This window comes from Arachis duranensis, chromosome 6, assembly GCF_000817695.3.
Source record: "Arachis duranensis cultivar V14167 chromosome 6, aradu.V14167.gnm2.J7QH, whole genome shotgun sequence".
Classification (NCBI taxonomy): Eukaryota; Viridiplantae; Streptophyta; class Magnoliopsida; order Fabales; family Fabaceae; genus Arachis; species Arachis duranensis.
The window spans coordinates 69,584,906-69,590,905 of NC_029777.3; positions in this window are offsets into that span (position 1 = coordinate 69,584,906).

Genomic DNA, 6,000 nt, shown 5'->3' on the forward strand with positions numbered 1-6,000 from the left:
AAACGCGCGTTGTATTAAATTATTACAGACGAAAAATCCGTCTGTAATTTAAGTTAAATCCGTCGGAAATATTGAAAACCCTAATTTTATCACCTCCCATTCACACTCTATTCGAACTCTTTGCCCACATCCTTCGAGCTCTTTGCCCTGCAGCCCGCCGCCCACAGCCACTGCAGTCTCTGCCGCCACTGCAGCCACGCAGCCCCCGCATCAGCCCTCGCAGCTCCCCGCAACCCCCACAGCCTCGCAGCCCCACAGCGGCGCAGCCACCGCAGCCCCCTACACAGACACAGCCTCCACTGCCACCGTAGAAGATCTGTCGCCGTCGTAGGAAGCTGTGTTGCCGTGATTGAAAGCTCCCTCGCCGTCGTTTGGAAGCTCGTTGGCCGTCTCCTCTGTTCGAGCGCTCTCCTTCTCTCTCTGTGTCGCCATTGTGTTTCTGCCACTGCCCTTCTTCCTCGCAGCCGGTCAGTAAATGCTCTTTTTCTCCAGTGTTGTGAACAGCTCCTTTTTCTCCAGTGTTGGATTTGGAGTATATGTATGCTTATTACTTAGTGAATCACAATGAAAGTGTAAAGCACAGTTAGTGCTTGACAAAATTCCCAGCTGGGTTTTGCTTGGGAGGAGCGTCTGAATTCTTCTGGGGTAATACATTCAACAATCCACTTTAGCTCCTTTTTCATTTTCACATTGAATGAAATGAACATCTCGCTTCCAAGAAAAGTGCTTTGCTCTCTTGTGCAATCTGGTGGTGTTATTAGGTCAGAGTGGTGGTAATAAATATATCACTAACTGAGTAACTGAAACTCTAACAGAATGATGATGGTTCTAACAGAATTCCTAGGAAAATTAGTGAAGGAGAGAGGTCTGGTAAGGAAAACTAATGGTGATTGAAATGCAAGTCTAGATCAAAGTGTTTATTTTTATTGTGCATAATTGAATTTGTTGTGAGCATAACTGTATAATTATATTGTCACTGTAAATGATTAGCACTACTAAAGAACATTAAATGTTGAGCTTGATTTTCTTGATTTGAATTTGAATCTTTTTTCTTTTACTTTTTTCAATGATTGTTTGATTTGGTTATCATCATATGTTTTTAATGCTTTGGCTTGGAGAACAACTTATTTCTCCTGCTGATGCAAGTTCAAACGAGTGTACCAACAGCTCAATTATCAACATATGGTGTAAAATGAAATGCATTAATAGAATTATTATTTGGACAGGGCTGGTGCAACAAGAAGACTACCTCGATTGATCAGTAAGGCAATAGCAAAGGATCTTATATTGACCGGTCGAAGGGTTTACGGCAGAGAAGCTGAGGCTCTAGGTACGCTGATTAGTTCCCACCATATTTATCATTATTTAATAAACTCTAACTAATTTGGAGGTACAAGAATATCTTTGAACACATAACACATTGTGTACCGTTCCATTTACTGCAAGGCTTGCCAACTGCTGTGTTCCTGCTGGTGAAGCTTACACAAAGGCACTTGAGGTTGCCAGGAATATCAATGAGAAGGTAACATCACTGAAAAATATCTTTCATGTTTGTTGAGAATCATGCACTAAACTGAAAAATATTCTTTGGATTTTAGAGACTCTTTTTTCTTCAATTGATTTATATTTCTTTCCTTTACTGATTCTTTTTGTTTCTCAATTGGATTGAGGAGTTATGTAACAGAAAAATAATCTAAGGTGGTTGTTGATGATGTTGAAATTTAGTAGTCCTATATATATTTTTCAGCTTTTGATTTTTGTAATTTGCAATGCAGGGGACCAATGTGGTTCTGATTTGATGTAAATGTGAGTCTATGTTTTTGTTCTTTTATTTCTCAAATCACAGTCAATGATTTTGATAAACTAATTCTGTGTAATCTCTGGTATGTAAGTAGAAAACTGATACCTAAATATACTTTTCATTTTTCATTAATACAAGTTTAAATTATATATAGCATTATATAGTTTGTGAAAATATACTTGTTCAAAATAGAAGGACATAGTTCCACACATATATGCCATGCTTAGGAAGATTGCACATATACTTGTTCAAAATATACTTGTTCATTTTTTTTCTCTGCAGAGGCACCCGCACCACAGCTCGACGGCAAGTCTCGCAACGATACTTTCGATCTTGACTTTGAAGAATGACTTCAAGCAGTTAGAAGGTACAACTTTAGTTCTTCTTAATTCTGACTCATCTTTTCAACCGCTATGAGGTGCAAAAGGGCGTTGTCTATGTGTTTGTTTGTTTGAATCTTTGTCTCTAGTTTCTTCTGTTCAAACCTGAAACAACAGCAGATAGGCCATTTTTGGCGTTTGTTTCTTCTGACTATTTTTGAGCTTTTAACATGAATCAATGTTAACAGCCACAACAGATTGTTCTATTTTATATTCACCAGATTTTGTGGACATGTCTTTGACTTCTTCTATGGCAATCAAAATCTATTGCTCAATGATATCAAAGGTTATTTATTAGAATAATCTTATAAACTGTGACGTGTATAATGTAACTTCTTATATACAAAACTTATCACAGCTATCTTCTTTCCAACAATATAGCGGAGGGGGAGGAAGAAAGAAAAGGAAAAAGGAAAAACCATGGACTCAGTAGAATTAAAATGCTAAAATGTCAGAATTTTATATATATAATTTTGGATTGAATTTTACACACGTTCCAGTTTTAGCTCCAACACAGCTAAAAGTTGTGGCCTGCTCAAGAACGCCCTTTCTAAGATATATAATAAGTTGATGAAAAAAAAATTACAATTTGTTTTATTTTATTTTTTGACACTTAAAAATAATTAGTATATATTTGGAGTTATCATCATTAGTTCTATCTCTCACTTATTTTAAAAATATCTCTCTGCTTTGTGTTTTTCTTTTCGATCTGAAGAACTGGCTGCATGCGGGTGGTGCTTCACTCTTTCATGTTTCAACACTTAACCCAAAGATTTTACTCAGGTAAAGATGTATTTTTATAAAGATGGTAATTAAAATGTTAACACTTAACATATATTATATTAAATAATTTAATACTTTACATAAAGATATTTTATGTGAGTAATAGTCATGATATATGTTGGGTTTGCTTGCTTAGTTTACCACTTTCTTCATTTTTTGATATTTTTATTTGTCTTAACAACACTTTTTTCAAAGTCTATTCTGACCCTCAATATTGGGCTACACAACAACACAATCTTTGTTCAAGTTGAGAAGGGTGTGCTAAATCAAGCTGTCTAAATCAAATTATTCTAAAGTCCTAATAAGAGTGTGAGTTTGTGTTTTTAATTACAATACATATAATAAGTCAACAGGAATTGTTGCAAGGGTGTTACTAATAATGACGTCGAAAAGACTATTGAAAATAGCAAACACTCCAAATTAGCTTTTGTCCATTTTTATGTCTTGTTATCTATTCAGCTATACTATTTTGCTAATTGATTAGACATATTACTGTCCATATATTCACCTATTTATTTCTCTTACACCTCTCCCTTATCTTAATTACTATTATTTCTTTCATTTTCATTTTCCTATTCTTAGCCTCCTTAATTAAGTAGTCATTCAAATAATATATATTTTAGTAAAAACTCATTTACAGATTGATAATAATGTAGCTGAAATTTAAGTTTCTTAATTAATTTTTTTTAATACTACTCCACAGGATCGACGGCTTAGAATTCAGCTGTCTCTCTGCTCCAAGTGACAGTCAGTGAGGTTAGCAAGCACACCCTGATTCTCAAAAAATTCTATGTGATTTGTTTATCTAAGGTGGTTGGATTAGGTCTTTTCTTGGGTCTTCTGATTGTGATTTTGCCATAGTAAATTACCAAATTACCCTCGCTCATGATTTTATAAAAATAATACTCTAACACACACACACACACTCTCTCTCTCTCAATCCCTTCAACTTTTTGCTTGGAGTTAAGGTTAGTGCAATTCTTATGTTATAAACTTCATTGATTTCTAGGGTATTATATGATAAATGAAATATTACTTGTGTTGTGTTGTTGCTTGTATTGCATTGAAAACATTGATATGGTTAAATATTGATAGGATGTTGTATGATAGATGAAATGTTGCTTGTGTTGGATGATTTATAGGTACTAAAAATTTCGAATTCGTAAGAAATGTCTTGGCACCATCGAGTGTGGATGTATGATAGGTTGAATCCAACAAGAGGGGTATTAAACTTGAGTTTTATGACAAGGTTGAGGAGTTTATAGAAACAATTAGTAAGTTAGATGTTGTGAAGTCGGAAGGAAAGTGTAGATGCCCATGCGTTAAGTGTAGATGCACAAATTATAAAGAGCTGAACATTATTAAGATGCATTTGTGGGAAAAAGGGGTTTATGCCAAATTATTGGATTTGGACAGAACATGGCGAGATTGATGACATAGGGATTAATCAGATAGGATTCAATAATTGTGGGGAAGGTGGTTCAAGAAGTGGTGCAAATGTGGAAGAATGTGATATGTATGACATTAGCTGGGAAGACAACTCCAGAAGGTATCATGAAATGGTTTTCGATTCTGTTGGTCCAGAGGATCCTCATGTAGAGGCTAAACTTTTTTGATCTTCTTGAGGCAGCTCAAAAGCCTTTGTGGGAAGGTTATGTGACTCTCAACTATCGATAGCTGTTAGAATGCTATGCATTAAGGCCGAGGGAAACCAATCACAGGAGACATTTAAGCAGTGGGCCACCTTAATTAGGGAAATTGCTCCTGAGGGTAGTGCCATACCTAGGGATTACTATGAGGCTAAGAAGTTAGTGCAAAAGCTTGGATTGAAGGCAATCAAAATAGATTGTTGCTCAAACAATTGCATGTTGTATCGAAAAGACGATGCTGCTCTAACTAGTTGCAAGTTTTGTGAAGCACCTAGATTCAAGCCTATTTCCGATGGTGGTTGTAAGTCCAAGAGAGTTCCTGTCAGACGGATGCACTACCTACCCTCAATCCCTAAACTTCGAAGGCTTTATGCGTCAATGAGTTCAACTCCACACATGACGTGGCATATAAAAAACCAACGTGATGATGGCGTGATGACCCATCCGTCACATGGGGAGGCATGGAAAAGCTTTGACCGTATCCACTCTGATTTTGCTTTGGAGCCTAGAAACATTAGGTTAGGTCTTTGCTCTGATGGGTTTACCACAAATATCCAATTTAGCAAGCCTTATTCTTGTTGGCCCGTAATTGTAATTCCATACAATCTACCTCCTGGAATGTGTATGAAAGATCCTTATTTGTTCTTGACTTGCTTAATACCTGGTCCTAATAACCCTAAAGCCAACTGGTGCACGAAATTGTGATCAATACTTTTCACAAATCAAATAATCCCCGGTAATGAATCCAAAAACTTGGTGTTCAATACCATGGCATAAACACAACTTCGCACAACTAACCAGCAAGTGTACTGGGTCGTCCAAGTAATAAACCTTACGCGAGTAAGGGTCGATCCCACAGAGATTGTTGGTATGAAGCAAGCTATGGTCACCTTGTAAGTCTTAGTCAGGCAAACTCAAATGGATATGGGTGATATACGAATAAAACATAAAGATAAAGATAGAGATACTTATGTAATTTATTGGTAGGAATTTCAGATAAGCGTATGGAGATGCTGTGTTCCTTCCGTCTCTCTGCTTTCCTACTGTCTTCATCCAATCCTTCTTACTCCTTTCCATGGCAAGCTTATGCAAGGGTTTCACCGTTGTCAGTGGCTACCTCCCATCCTCTCAGTGGAAATATTCAACGCACCCTGTCACGGCACGGCTAATCATCTGTCAGCTCTCAATCAGGTCGGAATAGAATCCAGTGATTCTTTTGCATCTGTCACTAACGCCCCGCATTCAGGAGTTTGAAGCACGTCACAGTCATTCAATCATTGAATCCTACTCAGAATACCACAGACAAGGTTAGACCTTCCGAATTCTCTTGAATGCCGCCATCAGTTCTAGCCTATACCACGAAGACTCTGATCTCACGGAATGGCTG